Raw genomic sequence first — 19,923 nt, 5'->3', positions numbered from 1 at the left:
TTTGTTTATCTTTGTTCATTTGATCTTTGATATCTACTGTTTTAAATAATGCAAGCTGTGTAATTACAGGTTTAGACCTATGAACTATAGCTTGTCCATGTGTAAGCACATGGACACATAATGAGATTTCCTCTTAATGAATTGGTCCATTGCCAGTAATTCAAGAGTCAGAAGACTACTGCGACTCTCCCCAGTTCATGTTCAGAGCTCCTATGTAGTTGAAGTTCATACTATACAGCCACAGCTACTGTGAATTCATTATTATATAGACTATGACATGCCCAAATGGTCATACTTCATAGCCCATTTTCTATTATTCTGATTCTTACATTTTTTTCTTCCCTATCTTCAAGTCTCAGTTGTGATCCTCTGAGTATCCTCTTTAGGGCTGAGAACTCCACTCTCAATTATTCTCAGCACATTGAAAGCCATGAGTCTCTACTTTCACTACCAAGTATTACAAAGAGAAGTTTATTATTATTGTTGTTGTTTTATTAATTAATTCCTTTATTTATATTCCAAATATTATCTCTCCTTCTTGCCCCCACACTCAGGATGATATTTTCTAGTTACATCCTATACCATATTTTCTGATACTATGAAACTCATTTATCTTTTGATAAATATTTTCTACTCATTTTGTATGTTCAAAAGCATGCTCAGGTTTCCAGTAGAGGAGCTGATACCTGAGTTTCATTTTTTCTAATTCTATCTAGACAACATATACTTATATCAGTCTTTTCCCTGAAATGATCAACTGTAGACACACAAACAGTCATACAGAGTAGTTTGTCAGTTTCTTGACACTACAATCATGAAATAAGAAATAAACTTTAATTACCATAATCATCTAAAAATCTCAATCCAAACCCTTATTTTGATACTTCTTCTGCAATATTCAAATATACTTTATAATATGTGCTTCAAAGAAATTACTAACATATCCATATCTCTTTATTTTTGATAGTATAGATTATTAAAATATATAAACTTTCTTTGTTGCTTTTATTATTTCTTTCTCAGCAAGATTACCTATCTTTATCGATATTGATGTTCTAACATGAACAAACAAACAAATAAATTCCTTGATTTTTGAGAAGAAATGCTCAAGTCCCTATAAACTTATAATATGTAGTTAATTCTAATAGTGGAGTAAATATTAATCATAGTATGCCCTCTACTTCACAGAATCAGCTCTGCCATATTATTCAAGGATATATATCCTTTTGTTAACCTTCCATTAAATATCTACGATATGCTCAAAAGTCCCTGGCCTCCATGTTTACAATATACTAAAAATGTGTTTCTAATTGTTCTTCTTTTTAACCCTCTAACATTCATGATAACCACAAAATAAGCCTTTTGTCTAGGGTGACTTCAATACTGGAGTGCTTATCTGTTTTAAGCTGATCTGGTTTATTTGGTATGAAATTAACATGCTCAAGTTTAATTTGTCAGACTACAAATCCCAAATCAAAACAGTATATTTTAAATCACACATAACAAAGTATTAACATTCCTTTACTCATGTTTAGCTTTTCCATTTTGTTTCATAGATTTATATGTCCTTGTTTATATCAAAATCTTTCTGTATTTATTACTGAAGCTCTACACTGTGTCTTGAAATCTGAAATGACAACACTTTTAACAGTGTTCTTTTGACTCGGAATTAGCTTTGCTCTCTGCATTTGTTTCTGCTCCCACATAAATTTTAGGACCTTTTTTTATTTCTGTGACAAATGTTATGGAAAATTTGATTGTGAATGAATTGATAATGTTTTACAATATTAGTATAAATATATAAATATTGCATTTTTGTAATGTAAATGCTGTCAGTATATTAAGATAGGATACCTTATTATTTTATTTATTTATTTATTGTTACTTAATTATTTTACATCCCTTTCACTGCTCCCATCCCTGTTACTATATCCCAATATCTTTCCCCAGCCCTCTTTCTTCTCTGAGCAGGTGGAGACCCCCATGGTAGCCACCCCACCCTGGCACATCACATGTCTGCGAGGCTAGACACATTCTCTCCCACTGAGTCCAGACATGGCATCCCACCTAGGAGAACATATCTCCCATACAGGCAATCGCTTCTGGGATAGCCTCGTACTCCAGTTTTTTGGGACCTAGATGGTGACCAGGCTCCATATCTGCTACATACGTGCAGAGAGGACTATGTCCAGCCTGTTTATGTTCTTTGGTTGGTGGCTCAGTATCTGAGAGCACCAAAGGTCCAAGTTAGTTGACTCTGTTGCTCTTTCTATGGAGTTCCTATGATACCTTAGGTTTGCAATCCTTCCTCCTATTCTTCTATAAGTGCTCCCATGGTCCATCCACTGTTTAGCTGGGGATATCTACATCTTTCTAAGTCAGATGATGTGTGGAACAGCCATGCTAGACTCCTGTCTGCAAGTATAACAGAGTATCATTAATAGTGTCAGGGATTAGTACTTGTCCATGGGATGAGGCCCAAGTTGGCTCAGGTATTGGTTGGCCACTTCCTCAGTCTTTGTTCCATCCTCTGGCCCTGCATTTCTTGTAGACAAGACAGATTTTGGATTGAAAGTTTTGTGGGTGAGTTGGTTTCCCTATCACTCCATTATGGTTTCTGCCTGGCTCCCAAGGTGGCCTCTTCACATTCCAAATTCTCACTTCTCTGAAATAGAGCTAAGAATCACCCCCATATTATCATTTTGAAATGTCTCCTTAAATCTTTCTAGAGATTGAAGTTTTCATTGTACAGGTCTTTCTTCTCTTTAATTCCCTTAATTCCAAGATGTAATTACACCAATCTGATATTTAACAATAATACCAAAATTTTACATGAGACAAAAGATAGCATGTTCATAAATGATGTTAGGAATAAAAAAGTTGCCCATGTCCTGAAGAATGAAATATATTCTTATCTGTCATGCTACACAAAATAACTCCAAGTGGATATAAGACCTCAATTTCAATCATGAAGTGCAAAAACTACAAGATGAAAAAAGACAGTATCTACAAATTATTAGTATGGAAATTATTTTCTGAGGGGAATCCAATTACCCAGGAATTAAGGCCAACAACTGACAGGTGGGACTCGTAAATCTAAAAGTGTTCTAAACAACTATGAAATAATAAGTTCAGTGAAGGAGAAAACCACACAGAGTAGGAAAGAATCTTTTCCAGTTACCCTTCTAACTAAATATTAATATCCAGAATATGGAAATAACTCAAAAACAAAGGTCCAATTAGCACATGAGGTATTGATTTCAATAGACCTCAAAGAAGACATAAAGTGGCTAAGAAATACTGCCTCAGAAAGTGTTCATCATCCTTAGAGACTATCACACTGCAAGTATAAATAACTCTGAGATTTAAATTTTCCCAAGTCAGAATGGTCAATAATATAAATGACAACAAATTCTACAGATGATATAGGGGGAGATAACAACCATTCATCATTGGAGAGGTTACAAGCTGGTTCTGCCAGACTGGAAAGCAGTATATGTATATACATATACATACACACACATATACATGTATATGTGTGTGAGTGTGTGTGTGTGTGTGTGTATGCCTGTGTGTATGTAAGACTCAATTTCATACTATACAGATAACTTGCCCATCAATGGCCATGGCCATTCTATTATCAATATATAGGAAATGGAAACAACTTAAATGTTTCTTAAGGAGATGAATATATAAGAAACCATAGAACATATACACAACAGAATACTTTTCAATTTTAATAAAAATACAGTTGTTATTTTTTTAGCATTTAGATAGAAATTAAGGATTATATTTTATGAGGTGACCCATAGCCCTGCCCTCCAAAAAGGAAAACGAAAAAGAATTGTAATTTCTTTCTGTTATGTATAGTTTCTAGTTCTGAATCTACAAATTAGGAAGGACTGTAGAAACCTTTCAAAGTAAAAATGGGGCAGGAGAGAGTGTTGAGAAGGGATTAAGGTTATACAGAAAAAACATGGACTCTAAATAGGTAGGTAGTAAAAGGAATATATAGGAAAATAGGGAAGTGAGATTAGCAAAGAAGACCAAGGATGTATGATAAGCTCAAGGTATTTTATTATTTTATAATTACCTGAAATCATGTGCAATACATATAAAAATATTATTATTATCATTAATTATTATATATATGTATACATGAAATTAAGTTATGAAATTTAGACTGTGAATGCTCTCTAGAAAAGCTGTAGACTATCTAACCAATACTACATAACAAGGCAGGATAAACCTCTGTTCACATTGTCATGGTAGTTCAAATGATTCCCAGAGCAATACTAGCTATGGATACTGTCTGCATTTATAGGTTGAAAAGTAAAGTTGAAAGTAAGTCCTTATTGCTGAAGACTCTTTGGACACAAGACTCAGAAGATTTGAGCTGCATGTAAACTGAAACCCTTCCTTTCTCCCATACAGTTTTGATACTAATAGATAGTAGTATGTGAGCTTCCAAGCTTGGTAAGCACACCATAGATCTGTTTAGTGTGACGTCTATGGATTGTAACAATTATCAGCATGATAAGAGTTCTAAAAGTGAAATAAGTAGTACTCATATTCTTGTAGTAATCAACAGTAGAATAATTAAACTTAAAGTGCACTCAAAAAGATGGAAATAATCCAGTATACTAGAAACCTACCAAACTAACTGGGTCTAGTGAGGTCATGAATCTTAGAAGAGAACTTACTACCATAATTTTACTATATCATCATGATTTCCAAATGCATTCTAAAATGTATTTTTATATGCAGTGAGGGGTAAATCTTACATTTCATCAACGAAGTTTCTTTTAACATAAAATGCAAGTATTTGCAGGAAACAACAGCTTATTATGAAGAGACATCAAGGAATCATGCGGAGCCCAGCCCCAATAAACATCTACAACACAACTACTGTACCTAAGGCTTGGGAAATACAGTAAAAAAGAGAAACAGGGCAGAAAAATTATAAGATCCAAAGACCATGGAATCTGCTGTTGAATTCTTTTTCTTAGTAATGATAAGAAAGCTATACTCATGAAACTTCATTGATACTGCTGAACAAACAAGATGTTTACAATGATATCAATAGATATGCTAATACATAGTTGTGAAGCACCATCGCTTTCCATACCTTACAAAGAAATTCAAGCAACTAATGTCATTGGAGAGGGAGAGTTAGCTTCTCCAGAGGATGAGCCCAATAATTAGTAACCAGTACAAAATGTTCAGCCCTGAAATTACACACAAACAAGCCCCACAAAGTAAAATCACCAGGCTACATTTAACCTCTGGAAATATGTATCTGGAGATATGTAACATTAATAATAAAATAGACCCATCAATTTGATGAGAAGTGAGGGGTCAGAATATATGGAAGTTGTTGGAGTGTTGGAAGGAAATTGGGAAATGATACTTAAATTTTTAATTTTTGAGAAAGGGAGCTGGGTGGGAGAGGTGAGGGAAACGGGAGACAAGATAAGGTGTAGGGATAGGCAGGAAAGAAGCCCAGAGGGCCAAGAAAATGGATGGAAATATGCATCTACCAAGTTGGAGGGGAACCTCTAGAAAGTCCCAGAGACCTGGGATGGGGGAGAGTCCCAGAACTCAATGTGGGTAACCTTAGCCAAAATTCCCACATAAGGATATGGAACCCAAAGAGACTTCCTCCAGCAGATAGACATTGCTTCCATTGGAAGGATAGGGACACCAATCCCCCTTCAAAAATTTCTACCCAAAATTGTTCCTGACTAAAAGATATGCAGGGACAAAAAAAATGGAACAGTCATTGGGGAATAGCTGAATAGTGAAGACCAACTTGGGATCTAATTCCTGACACTACGACTGATGCTATGTTGTGCTTGCAGAAGGAGCCTAGCATGGCTGTCTTCTGAGAGGTTCTACCAGCAGCTGACTGAGACAGATGCAGATACTTAACAGCCAATCACTGGGCTGAGGTCGAGGACCGCTATGGAAGAGCTAGGGCAAAGATTGAAGGACCTGAAGGGGATGGCAACTGGCAACCCCATAAGAATACCAACAGTATCATACTAGATCCCATGGAACTCGATAGACTGAGACACCAACCACAGAGTTTAAAAAAGGATCCTATGCACAGAACATATGTAGTAGAAGAGTGACTTGTCTGGCATCTGTGGGAGAGGATGGGCCTAATCCTGTAGAGAATTGATACCCTAGAAAGTGGGAAATGACAGGAGGGGAGCATCATCTTGGAGGGAAGGGGGTTGTAGCAAAAACTCCTTGAGGAAAGACAAGAAGGCAACATTTATGGTGTTAATTAATTAATTAATTAATAATTTTTAAGAAGAATTAACACACCTTCAAATCTATGTGTGCCTCCTATAAACAAGCTAACAGATTTTGTCAATTCTTATCATGGCATGGCTTCTACCAAATTCAGCGTACATTATGACAATGATTATCTAAATATCCTTATTTTTGAGGAAACAAGGCAGTTTTTAATTATCTACATGCCTGTTACTTAGAATTATCTTTTCAATCTTCTTAATAATTTTAATTGAATCAATTACTAATTAATGAAAGTGTTAGAAAGGTTTTGTTTGTTTACATATTTGTTTTAGTTTTCCTGGCGAATCTAGACCAGTACTTTATGCATGCTAGGCTGGACTCCACCTTAGAGCTACCTATTCATTAAAAAACGTTCCTTTTATTTGTTTATATGGTATGTACTATTATGTCTTTGAATTATACTCTATTAAAAGTCTTATGATTTTTAATTACAAGTTTCTATCTTTAACTTTTTATTTCTATTTATCTCACTGTAAAACTCCACCTTATAAACTGATATACACTGTGGGAAGGTTTTTTTGTTACTTTTTTGTTGCTTACTACTCACATATAAGTAGAATATCCTGAAACCACTTTAGCTGTCTTTGTCATCCAACTTGACTTCATCAATTCATAGACTTGTTTCCGTGTGTACTATAGAAGCCAATCAAAATCATATTTGTCCATGAAAACTTATGTAGCATTTTAGGCCTGTCTTATGCAATATCTGAGTTTTAAATACTTATAAATTAATTTTTTTCCCAATGGTTGAACTGACACATCTTCCATATGATGAAAAAGCACTCAACAATAACCAAGTCACACGAAACACTTGCCTTACCCAATACAGAATTGATTGTACAATTAGGATTCTGACTATATGCATGCTCCTGTATATATAAACAAAAAAATGCCAGTCCCCTGACTTTGAAAACATGTTATTTAGAAAATAACTAGTCTTAATGTCAAATCAGTACTCATTGATAATAGACAATTGTCAGGAGTCATAATGGGACAAGCTAATAGCTAGCAAAGATTCCTGCTATCAATATGCTTTTCCTGTTGTTATTATTATACTTATATAATAATCACCAAGTAATAGCACATCCCTTTGGAGCAGATCTCTGCAGATCCACAAAGATGTGCTGTCTTATAGTGATGCTATATAGATAAGTAGATGACTTAAGACTTTATGATGATCCTATAGAATTCCTAGGATTATATCAGTGATTATTAAGCTCGTTTATAGTGGGCTGCTATTAGGTCCTTTCCTGATAGTCAAAATTGCTATGAGAACTCTACCAGTCTCCCAAGTGTCACCAGTTAATTGCTCTTAGATAATAATCAGACTTCTCCTGCTCAGAGCACATTCCAAGAGGTTATAAAACAGCCAAAGGTCATAAAAAGGGGACTAATGATTTATTTTAGATGCTAGGACAGAAGATAAAATATTGACTGGGTTTATCTACATGAAACTTCACTAATAACTTAGTTATGGTTTTAAACCTTCAATGAAGCTGTGGAGCTCAGACAGGTGATGGATGTTTAGCCAGATAATTACTCCTAATGGATATGCATGTAAACATTTTCTGTTGTAAACTTCTATTTCAATTTATGATTTGATTTTCTGTGTAAACTTTTGATGAATTTTTTAACATGTGATCATGCATTCTGAAAGATGCTTAAGGGCTGAGGACAAAGAGAAGAGTCAGAACTGGGGGACTGAGGTGAGAAGAACGGAGCTGAGAAGAACTGAGCTGAGATAGGAACTGAGCTGAGGAGAAGCTTTTAGACAGAACACTGTTCAGATTAAAAGGAGAATGCAGAGTGGAATAACTTAGAAACTATGGGTAACATAAAATACTGAGAGAGTAATGTGCAGAATGCAGAGGGAAAGAGGGAAAAGGAAGTTGCTGCAGAGAGTAGGACCAGACAGGGTTCTAATTACCATGGGACAGAACAGGTCCCATGATAAGGACAAGGCAGGCTTAGTCTTATTAAAAGAAACAAAGCTTTTTCTTACAAATATGGATTTAATTCTTTTAGCAGTAAAAGCGTAGAAACCTTTTCTTTCTCTATGTAATAAAGATTGGAGCTGCATTTTTCAAACAGAATGGGTGAGTTCTTTCTGCACAAGTCTTTTGCTCCATATGCATATGTAATGATGGCTTTGTGTCTAAGTATGTAATTGTGAGAATGCATGCAAACTGGGCCCAATTGGATATGAATAGAAATGTATAAATGAACAAATGACCATGAATGAATCTGTACATGAATTTATGTGAGGTATACATATTTGCTTATATAAAAGTTTTTCCTTCAGCGAGTGTTATTATTCCCTTCTCCTGGTTCAATAGAAGTTTACTGCTCCAAACTTCCCTCTAACATGACAAGCAAGAGGAATCTGGAAAATGGGGAAAATGATCTATCAATTAATCCTTTACTTAATCTCTTGCTGTTTTAGCATGAGGTGCTAGGGTCAGAGGATCACAGAAGGCAGGTCAGCTACAATAGCATAGTAACTTAGATTTAGATAAGCAAACTTTTTATTATACAGCAACCCTAAATTTCTCTTAAGACAAAGCCTTACCCTCCACCTATGCTCTTCCCCCTCTGCTGCCTCAAGAAGAACTGACAAGAAAGAAGAAACACCCCATGTCTGAGCTGGCCCCTGGCAAACAATAATTTTACTTCATGGGTATCATCCATTCATTTAATACACATCTCGATTCATTCCTACAAATGATCCTAAACTATGAAAAGCCACAAACAATGCCACCAATTCTTAACACATGTGATAGCTACTGTTGATTGTCAACTTGACTGTATCTGGAATGAATTACAATCCAGAAATAAAGGGCACACACCTCTGATGTGGAACTTGAGGCAGGAAGATATCATGACTTTGATTCCAATCTTGAGTCAGTTTGACCCACTTCTTTAATCTTTTAATTGATGTGGGAATGCAGGTCTTTAATTCAGGCCACACCTGGAAGTCTATATAAGAAAAATGGAAGAAGAAAGATTTTGTTCTTTGTCTGCTTCCCCTTACCTTACTAGCAATCTATTCCTGGACTGACATTAGAGCCTACTCAACACACACACACACACACACACACACACACACACACACACACACACACACACACGAAGCATTCATTCCATAAGTTCTGCGAATCTAGAGAACTCTCACTCTTACATATATCAAGTTACACCGGGGAAATTATATGTTTGAATAGGCTTAAATATATTTTACATTGTGCTAAGGAAAATGTTATTCAGGCATGTTGTTATTTAGGTTTTACTAGAGTGACAGAGTTTTAGAGTAGAATATTGCATTGCCTTATAAATATCTTTTATTGTTGTTGAAAAACATGGTAGTGGTTGTGGGAAATTGGATTGATGCATAAACTAAAAAAATTCAAAACACCTCTATTTATTGTACATTTACTGATGAACACATTTCTGCCCTCCATTTTATGATTTCTAATGTTCTGCTTACAAAAAAGGAAAAACAGACAAAAAAAAAAACCCTCAAATCTAATTGATAGTAATTACCTGTGATTTCCTACTGTCTTTTATTATTTTAAATATTTTAAATAAAATAAAACAGTTGTGAGAAAATTGTGTCATGGAAATCATTTAATGATAGCATTTTTTGAAAATATCTCATCTGTTGCATTACTTTATAAAGCATTACAATATTTTATTTAGAAATAACCAGATCATTACTTTCACAAATGAAAATGTGTGTACCTCACAGCAGATTTCTATCACAGAGAAAGACTCCAAAATTAATTGAAAAATAAAGAGTATTAAATATTAGAGTCATATCAATGATGGGAAATCTGACTTTTAGGCTATATCATTGGATTAAAATATCCATTTTCCAATATTAAAAACAACACTGCAATCATACCATCATACAGAATTTTTAATGCACTAAAACATAAACCAAAATAAATTTGTGGAAATATATATTAGATATTTAAAAAATATGTTACAATGGTATTAAAATAATATGGACTACTCAAGGAACACGAAGAAAATATATACCAAAATCCATGAAAGCTTAAAAGGATAGAAACATAAAAATCATATAGAAAAATGTCTAAAAAAGTTATATAAATGTATTGGTCATAAAATACATGATTAAAAAGGTTACTGAAGGGATGTGAAATGCTTGATATTCAGACTTACCTTGAATACATGAAGATACACATACATAAACAATGTCTTTGGGTCAATGTCCCATATAATACAAAAAATTATATAGATACTTAAAAGTGTATTACTTTGAGGTTTATTAACTTTTGTGTCTTTTCCAAAACTGAACCTTGAAGATGAGAATGACATTCCCAGATAAACAAAAGATGAGGTAGTTTATTGCCAGTTATCACATTCAAGGATAAGCTTCCATATCAATGAGAATAAGCATGGCAATAAACTGAATACATATGAAGAAGTAAATACCTAACTAAAAGTAATCATTAGGCTATTATAGGTATAAATTTAGTATAAAAATGTTCATATCAATGAGAAAAGCTAAATGGATTCAGAGGGTACTATAAATATGAGCATATATGTATGCTCACACATAAATAAACAAACAAACAAATAGGCAAAAATTTCAAAATTAAAATAAAAGATAACAGTACTGGTTCAACTAATACCATACAAATTAAAATTCACTTAAAAGTGAATATAAGAGACAATTCTGATACTACATACTAAGAAGTTGAGTTAAAAAGAAGGTATCATAATCACAATGCATCATATAATAACAGTTACACAAAATATACAAAATAAAAATTTGTGTAATTATATGATAAATTGCCTCTTTTATATTGTTATTGTGAAATACTCCACTCCTAGTAACAGACTATATACCCAGATACACAATAAATAAAGGAAGGGATGAATTAAAGAACACAAAAATAATGAGATATGGATTTATATATAAAATAATCAACTCAGATAATACTGGCCTATTAAGTTTCAACTCTGTAGAAAATGTTGACAATAAACATTATGCCAGCCCATATAAAAATCTTATTTTCATTTTTAACATATGTATGTATATATGTGTGTATTGTGAGTATATATGTATATGCCTCTGTGAGCAACTATGTGTGGACAGGTGTACATTCATGAGTGTGCAAAAGTTATAGAATCTCAACAGGATATTATGTGCTTTTCTATTTTATTTGCTGTGGCATTGTCTTTCCCTAAATCCTGAGCACACCAATTTTAGCTTGTTCCTGTCTCTAGATCCAACATTTTAATGAACAGGCATTAGCCATGCCAGTCCAGACTTTATATTGGTTCTGGATATCTGAAGTTGAGTCTTCACTCTAATACAACAAGATCTTTATTCACACAGCCTTCTATCGTAGCAACAGTCTACAGTAATTATTTTACAAAAGATTTTTTAATTAATTTTTCTTTTGTTTGAAAATATAATTTTGATACAATATGTTCTGATTACAGCTTCCATACACCTAACTACTCCAAGATCTTCTCTGCTACCCCTCACATCAAAGACATATACTTTCTGTTCTGCTGAAGAAATTAAAAATTGGAGAATAATGTTAAAATGTAATAATAGGCAAATCTTATCAGTGCACAGTAAGTAAACAGAAGAAAAAGCTGAAAGAAACATGTAGGACAACAGATATACTAGAACAAACAGGAGAATCACAATATGTAAGGTTAAAAAGAACCTGCACTAGATAGATTACAGATTTTTCTTCCTTCTTTTATTTCTTTCTTCCTCTATGTCTTGCTTCCTTCCTTCTTTCGCCTCCTCCTCTTCCTCGTTCTCCTCCTCCTCATCTTCTTCTCCTTCTTTTTCTGTCTTCTGCTGGAAATGTACTTCAATGTGTACTATATCTACAATGATACTTTGTTAGCATTTCTGTGCATGTTGTCTCAGTTTCTGTGTATTTATGTGGGTGTCAAATGCATTACCTTTGTGTTACATGTTTCTTCTGGCCGGGTTCCCTGAGCATGAGACTTGATGCCTACATCCCACTTTGGGTATGCAGCTGAAGAGGCAACTTCTGAATGACTGCCAAACTGAAACCTGCCTGATAGCAAATGGAGAACTGACATTTGGAGGACATGCTTGCTTGGGATCAATGGGACGCAGTTGGAAGGTATAAAAGTCACTTCTGAGAATTAATATACAAGTTTGCTGCTTCATTCTAAACAGTTCCTGGAGTCTGAGCCATTGCCCCCAAAGGGGACACTGTGCAGGATTAAGGACACAGGCAACTTATGAGTATCTGTATTCCTTCATATCTGTTGGAGTGATGCCACTCCCACTCATCTGCTCCAGTAAGATCTGCAGTATCAGGGTTAAAAGCCTGATCATGGACAATAGGCATCATGACTTCAAAGGCAGTTTGTGCCTCCTGGGTATTCAGTCATTCGTGGCATCCCCTAACTCAGAGGAAGCCCAGGTATGTCCTTGCGAACTCGCATGCTAGGTGCCCACAAAGATATGATTTATTAATACCTAGATAAAATTGGACATTGCTCTCTGACCTTTACCAATGTTCCAACATCTTAGCCAAACCCTGGCTTGGAATTTTGTAAAGAATGTTACCCATCCACACTAATTGCCTTCAGCATTGTGGCTAGGGCATTGAAGTTTACAGAATGGGAGATTTATCCCAGGGTAAGATCAAGTATAATCCTCATTCTCAGTCACATACTACAGCTGAACGAATCTAGGAATTAGCAAGAAAGAGACATGTCTCTACTACTAGCCCAGAAGATTAGCATAGTGGGCATTTTACTAAGGATGGGCGGGACTTTGAGCAGAATGTATGTGAGAGAGACAGTGTGCAGCAATTAGCATTCTAGATTCGAGCCTTTACCCTCCTGGCTCGGGCACCCACAGCCCCCCTGGGACTCTGGCCAGGCTGCATGGCCAGAGCGTGCTCAGAACCCCCAGGGGTGCTGCACCAGTCCAGAGGAGATGGCTGCTGTTTTAGACCCAGTGTGTTTCAGTTGGCCTCAGATATACCTCAACTACTGAGCTACCAGATTTCTCATTTCTCTTTTGTAATGACTGTAAAAGCCTCATGCCATTTTTAATAAATATACTCAGACTCAGCACTTCCTCGTGTCTGTCTCTGTTTGTCACTAGCTGAATTTTTTGCCCATCTGACCAGAACTCTCATCCCGAGGAACAAGAGTTCCCCACAATGAACTCAGTCCGTGGCAGAGTAAGAGGCTTCTAAGATGATGGTTGAGCAAGGCATTGATTTATAAGTATGGTGAATGTCATTGGGAGTATTTTATTTCTATATTCCTTAATCAGAGTATTAGTATTTGATTTTCATCTAGAACCTTGCATAATCTAGTCAAGACTTCTTGGCCACTTGGACATACCAGGGATGGTTATATCTCATGGAGTAGGCCTTAAGTCTGATCAGATATTGGTAGTTACCAACAAAAGATTTGTGCCTCTATTACACTAGTGCATCTTTCAGGCAGGACATGCCTGAAGATGAAAAGATTTGGAGCTGGATTGATGTTTCCTTTTCTCCTTTGGTAGAATGCCGAATAATTTCCAGTACCATAAATACTAATCTAAATGGGTGAAGACTCTAGAGAGGTAGCAGCTTAACTTCTCCATTTTCATTGAACTCCATAGGTGGTGTCTGCAGCAATAGTACCTTACCATTGGTTTGTGGAGAATTACTAAGAGCCTTAAAGATATAAGGTTTCTGAGTCTTACAAATACAGAGGCAGATGTTAGCAGTCAACCATTGGACTGAGCATGTGGTCCCTAATAGAGGAGTTAGAGAAGGGACCAAAGGAGTTGAAGGGGTTTGCAACCCCATAGGAAAAACAACAATATCAACCAACAAGACCCCACAGAACACCCAGGGACTAAGACATCAACAAAGGAGTACACATGGCTCTAACTGCATATGTAGAAGAGGATGGTCTTGTCATGCACCAATGAAAGGAGAGGTCCTTGGCCCTATGAAGACTCGATAGATGCTCCAGTGTAGGGAAATTAAGAACAAGGAGATCGGAGTAGGTAGGTGGGTAGAGGAACACCCTCATAGAAGCAGGGGGTGGTAGGATGTGATAGGGTGATCTTGGGAGGGAGGGAAAAGGAGTAATATTTGAAATGTAAATAAAGAAAAAATCCAATCAAAAAAAAAAAAACAATGTAAGGGTTACCATATAATTCCTTTGACCAACAACTGCTTTAGATGTTACCCATTCTGGGAGCATAATTCAATGATATCATTTCTTTAGTTGGATCCCTGTCTTCTTCATTATTAGGTAATTTCGTTAAGATTGCCTAAATATGATTATATATTTTAGGAGGCTTTGGACACATTAGCTTTCCTTGTGACATTGCAAATGACCTTTATTTTGACTGACCTTCCCCATGTTTACTCCACCCACCTACATTATACCTCTCTCTCATTTGATCATTCCTTTCCAGGATCACAGCTCTTCCATCAATAACTATTCTATTTTCCCTTCTTAGGGAGACCCATATTCCCTGCCTTCAGTTCCTTATTTTATACCTAATTTCTGTGGTTAATAGACAGTATAGCTTACTTATTTAGTTAAGTCTTTAACTATTGAAGACTTAATAGTTAATATCTACTTATAAGGGAATAAATTCTGCTGTCCTTCTGGATCTGTGTTATCTCACTCAGGATTACTTATTTTTCAAGCTCCATCCATTTACTTGCAAATTTAATTTTTAATGACTGAGTAATATTTCCTTGTATAAATGTATCACATTGTGTATATAGTCATCCATTGATGGTCATGTAGGATTTCTTTAATTTCTACCTATTATAAATGGTGTCCTTTGTGTAGATGCCCAAGAATAGAGTAGATGCGTCTTAGGGTAGATTGTTTCCCATACTCCTGGGGAACTGCCACACTGATTGTCATAGTGAATGCAAAAGTTTACGCTACCACCAGCACTTGACAGGTGTTCCCCATAATTTACATCCTCACTAGCATTAGCTTTCATTTTTTAATTGACCATGGCAATTCTAGGGGGTGTGAAATGAAATCTCAGAGTAGATTTGATTTGTATTTCTCCAATGGCCAATGATGTTGAATATTTCTGTAAGTGTTTCTCAGTTATTTGAGTATCCTTTGTTGAAAATTCTCTGTTCAGATTATATCTCATTGCTAGTTTTCTTTAAGTCCTGTTTTTAAAATTTTTAAATATATTCTAGATATATACCTTTTCAGATGTATAGTTGGTAAAAATATTTTTCAATTATGTCACCTGAAGCTTTGTGTATTTAAGGTGTCCTTTGCCAAGCATAAGCTGATCAATTTTATCATGTTACATTCTTTCACAGTTGTCAATAGAGCCTCTACCATTGGCTTCTGTCCAGAAGTCCCTTCCTGTTTTATTGAGTTCAAGATATTGTGCGGTTTCTCCTCTGTCAGATACAGAGTATCTGGTCCTATTAGGTCTTGATCCATTTGTAGCTGAGTTTTATACAGCAAGATAAGTGTAGGGGTATTTGCATTCTTCTATATTTTATGGTATTCCACATAAACCTCACATGCAGAAGGAAAAGAAGTGAACTTCAAAGAGAAAAATTGAAACAAAAACAAAAACAAAAACAAAAAACAAAAACAGAAACAAAAACACTAAACTTAGTTCATTCTAACTTAGGCTGAATCAAAAGATTAGAGAGTCAGATTCCAGGTGGATTATTTTAAGTGTATTTTAACACAGTACACTTTGAAGAACAGTTTCCAGGCAACAATATACTTCCAAGCCCAGCTACACAATACAGCTTATTAAAGTGCAACTATACAGAAACTCCTTTGAAAATTATGTGTGACCTTAAAGATGGGTTCTTAAGCTTAAGGGTCTAGGATCTTGTGTGGTGTCTGACTGAGAACCACAGATGTCAGCAGGCTATAAAGTACATATGTTATCTATTTTAAGAATGGGTTATATTACTTGAGAACTAAAGATAAAAGTCTATCTAGGAAGGGAGAGTCTGGAGTAAATATTCTAGGATTTGAGTGAGGTCTGACACTATAGATAGCAATAATCACTCCCAGCCTTCTGGACAGAAACCAGGTATTTGCTCATTTGAGGAGACAATTGAGAGTGATTAAAATTCTGTGAGTGAAAGGAAACTTGTGTCTCTAACAACATGCACCAACATAATTTGACCAGTACCATTTAGAAGATGTTGATCCCTACTATGCCAATATGGTGTATTTCTGTCTTCCTTATGAAAATCAGGTGTCCATATGTATATAAATGTATGTCTCACACTTTAATTTGATCCAGTTGATCAATGTGCTAATTTTTGTGCCAATATCATGCTCTCTTTGTTGTTATAACCTATAGCACAATTTGATAGCAATGATATTGACATCTCCCAGAACTTATGTTATTATTCAGGATTGTTTTATCTATCTGCTTTGTGTTTCCATATGAAGCTGAAACCTTTGCTTTCAAGTTCTGTGAGAATTGTGTTGGGATTTTCATGGGGATTTCATTGAATCTTCAAATTGCATTTGACTGGGTGGACATTTTTATTATGTTACTCATACTGGTCTATGAGCATTGGAGATCTTTTCATCTTCTGATATCTTCTTCAATTTCTTTCTTCAGTGTCTAAAGTTTATAACTTATAAATCTCTCACTTCCTTGGTTAGAGTTACTCTAAGAAAAAAATTTTGTGTGTGTGTGGTTATTGTGAAAGTTATTGTTTCCTTGATTTTTTTCTCCATCCATTTTTCATTGTATATAAAAAAGCTAAAGAATTGGTTCTTTGAGAAAATTTAAAAAAAAATTCACAAAATCTTAGACAAATTAATTAAACTGTAAAGAGAGAAGAGCCAAATTAAGAAATGAAAATGATGTAAATAATAAACAGTGAGGAAATTCAGAGAATAATTAGGGCATACTTTAAAATATGTAAGAAGGAAAAAAAAACATACACTCCAATATAACTACAAATCCTATGACCTACAACGGAGGCCTGTAACATCACCATATTGATAGGCAGTTACGGCAATGGTGTCAATATCTGATTTGATTGAGGCTCACTCCACAAGATGGAAACTACAGCAGACACTTTGTGGGTTGATAAAATATTTTTTCTCTTCCATATATGCATGCACACATGCACATGCACATGCATATGCACACACACTACATACAGTTACCTAATGGAGTGAGTTTGCCACAAATAAATATGTAACCAGATGAGATGTAGTTAAATAAATAAAAAAATTTAATCTTAGTCTGTACCTTGTTAACATTTTCTGTTACTATATCAATAAATGATTGTATCTTAATTTCACAAAAATATGATGATATGTAATGAGAACAGTTGTTTATTTATTTGAAATAGGAGAAGTAAATTCCTCAGGTGATTTCCATTCTTTCATGCCAATCAGAGTGTTCACATAAAGCTGCATGTCTTGGAGGTGGAAGAAGGAGAAAGGACAAGAAAAGAAAATATTTTAAATTTGAGTGGTACATCAAAAATCAAAAGTATGAGATTATATGTACTTCTCTCCTTACTGTCACAAAGATGGAAAGTAAGGTTGAGTCCTCATTAAGAACTTGTCCAATCTAGGATTCCCTGCACATATGTGGCAAATATGCTGCTTTTACTTCATGTGGGTCCTTAACAATTGGGGCAGGTCTATCCCAAAATCTGTTGTCTGGATGTGTGATATGTTCTTCTAGCTGGGCTGCCTTGTCAGGTCTCAATGGGAGAGGATAAGCCTAACCTCACAATGTTTTGATGGGCCAGGGTTGGGGGATATCCAACAGGGTCCTCACCTGTTCAGAGAAGAAGGGGAGGGAGATGGGGGAAGGATTGTGGCAGAGGATTATCAGGAGGGCAGTGGTGAGCATGATGTAAGTGAATAAATAAAAATAACAATAAAAAATTAAAAAAAAAATAACTCCAGGCAGTAGTGGCACATGCCTTTAATCTCAGCACTTGGGAGGCAGAGGAAGGCAGATTTCTGAGTTCAAGGCCAGTCTGGTCTACAGAGGAAGTTCCAGGACAGCCAGGGCTACACAGAGAAACCTTGTCTGGAAAAAATACTAAAAAGAGAAAAAATAAATATCCTAGATTTTTTTAAAGAAATTATTGTTTCTAAATTGATATCATACTTGTATATTATAATACATTTGATTATTTTTAGTTCATAGAACACCTCTTCCATATCACCTTTTATGCTACTTTTTCCATTTTCATGTCATTTTGGTTTTTTTTGTGACCACCTGAGTATAAGCAGGATGCCTCCATAGCTATGGGTGAGGGATCTTCACTGCTGCCTGTTTGGCTTACCAGTGTGCACACACCCAAAGGCAAGGACACTTATTCCAGAGTAATCAATATTTCAATAGAGAGGAGAAATATTCCATAATCATTTCTCCCATTCATAACTAGGTGCAGATATGTTTGGAGCAGGCTACTACAAGCTTCTTAGGATTCATGATTTAAAATTTTTGTCTTTTGGCAAAGTCAGCTTTTCACCTCAATATCCTTATCTTTCAGTTCTAACATCTTATTTCTTCTCTGATACTCCATGAGTTTTAGTGGGGATTATAAAAATGCCTTCATTGCTCTATGCGCCAGTGTAGGGGGATGCCAGGGCCAGGAAGAAGAAGAGCATTGGTGAGCAGGGGGAGGGGGAGGGGGTAAAGGAATAGGATCATTGCTCTATGTGCCAGTGTAGGGGGATGCCAGGGCCAGGAAGAAGAAGAGCATTGGTGAGCAGGGAGAGGGAGAAGGGAAGAGGATTTTTTTTCCAGAGGGTAAAACCAAGGAAAGAACATTTGAAATGTAAATAAAATATCTAATAAAAAATAAAAAAGAAAATTATAAAAATAAAATCATATGTATTTTAAGTCCAAACATATCCATGAAACAAGAATTAAAATGTTAAGTCATGCAAAAAATTTAAATATGCATACCCAAGTTTTTGAGTGTAAAAAAGTATATTCAATTCTCATTTGTCAGTGTTCTCTGTTCTAAACCTAAAATTTTAGTTTTAAGAGGTATTATAGCAGAAATGGTTATATCTAACAAAGTAATTTACCAAGGATTGAAATTTGAACCATTTAATCCTGAGCAGGGACTTTTAAAACTAGTGCCTTAATAAATCTCTAAAATATATAAGAAAACTACTTATAACCATGATAGCATTGAATGAGAATTTTATAATATTCTTTGAGATCATAATAGACATTAAGACCCTTTGGAAATATAAAAGAAGGGGGCAGGTGATAATTTTCAACAGTGATACTAAAGTTATAACTTTGGAGTCTTGGGATGTTACAGCTTGTATTTTAAAGACCAAACAGACTAAAGCTAGATTCTCCCCTCTGCCACTTCCTAGTTTACTAGGTATCTTAAGTCAAGTGCTTAGAATTTCTGGGCTTCATTTTATAGACAATGAAATGTTGCTAAGCTTTTAAAAAATGCCTTCATTAATGCTGAGTGTTCAGCTGTCCCTCTTATCCACACTCAGAGTCCCTATGTGTAGGTGTAATCGCCAAATTGTGTGAGAAGCCCTAGGTTGTCCAGACCAGCCTGGAACTTATTATGTAGTTGACAATTC

The sequence above is a fragment of the Mastomys coucha genome, unplaced genomic scaffold (assembly GCF_008632895.1).
Source record: "Mastomys coucha isolate ucsf_1 unplaced genomic scaffold, UCSF_Mcou_1 pScaffold9, whole genome shotgun sequence".
NCBI classification, from domain to species: domain Eukaryota; kingdom Metazoa; phylum Chordata; class Mammalia; order Rodentia; family Muridae; genus Mastomys; species Mastomys coucha.
The sequence above is the reverse complement of the archived record's forward strand: the minus strand, read 5'-3'. Positions refer to the sequence as shown.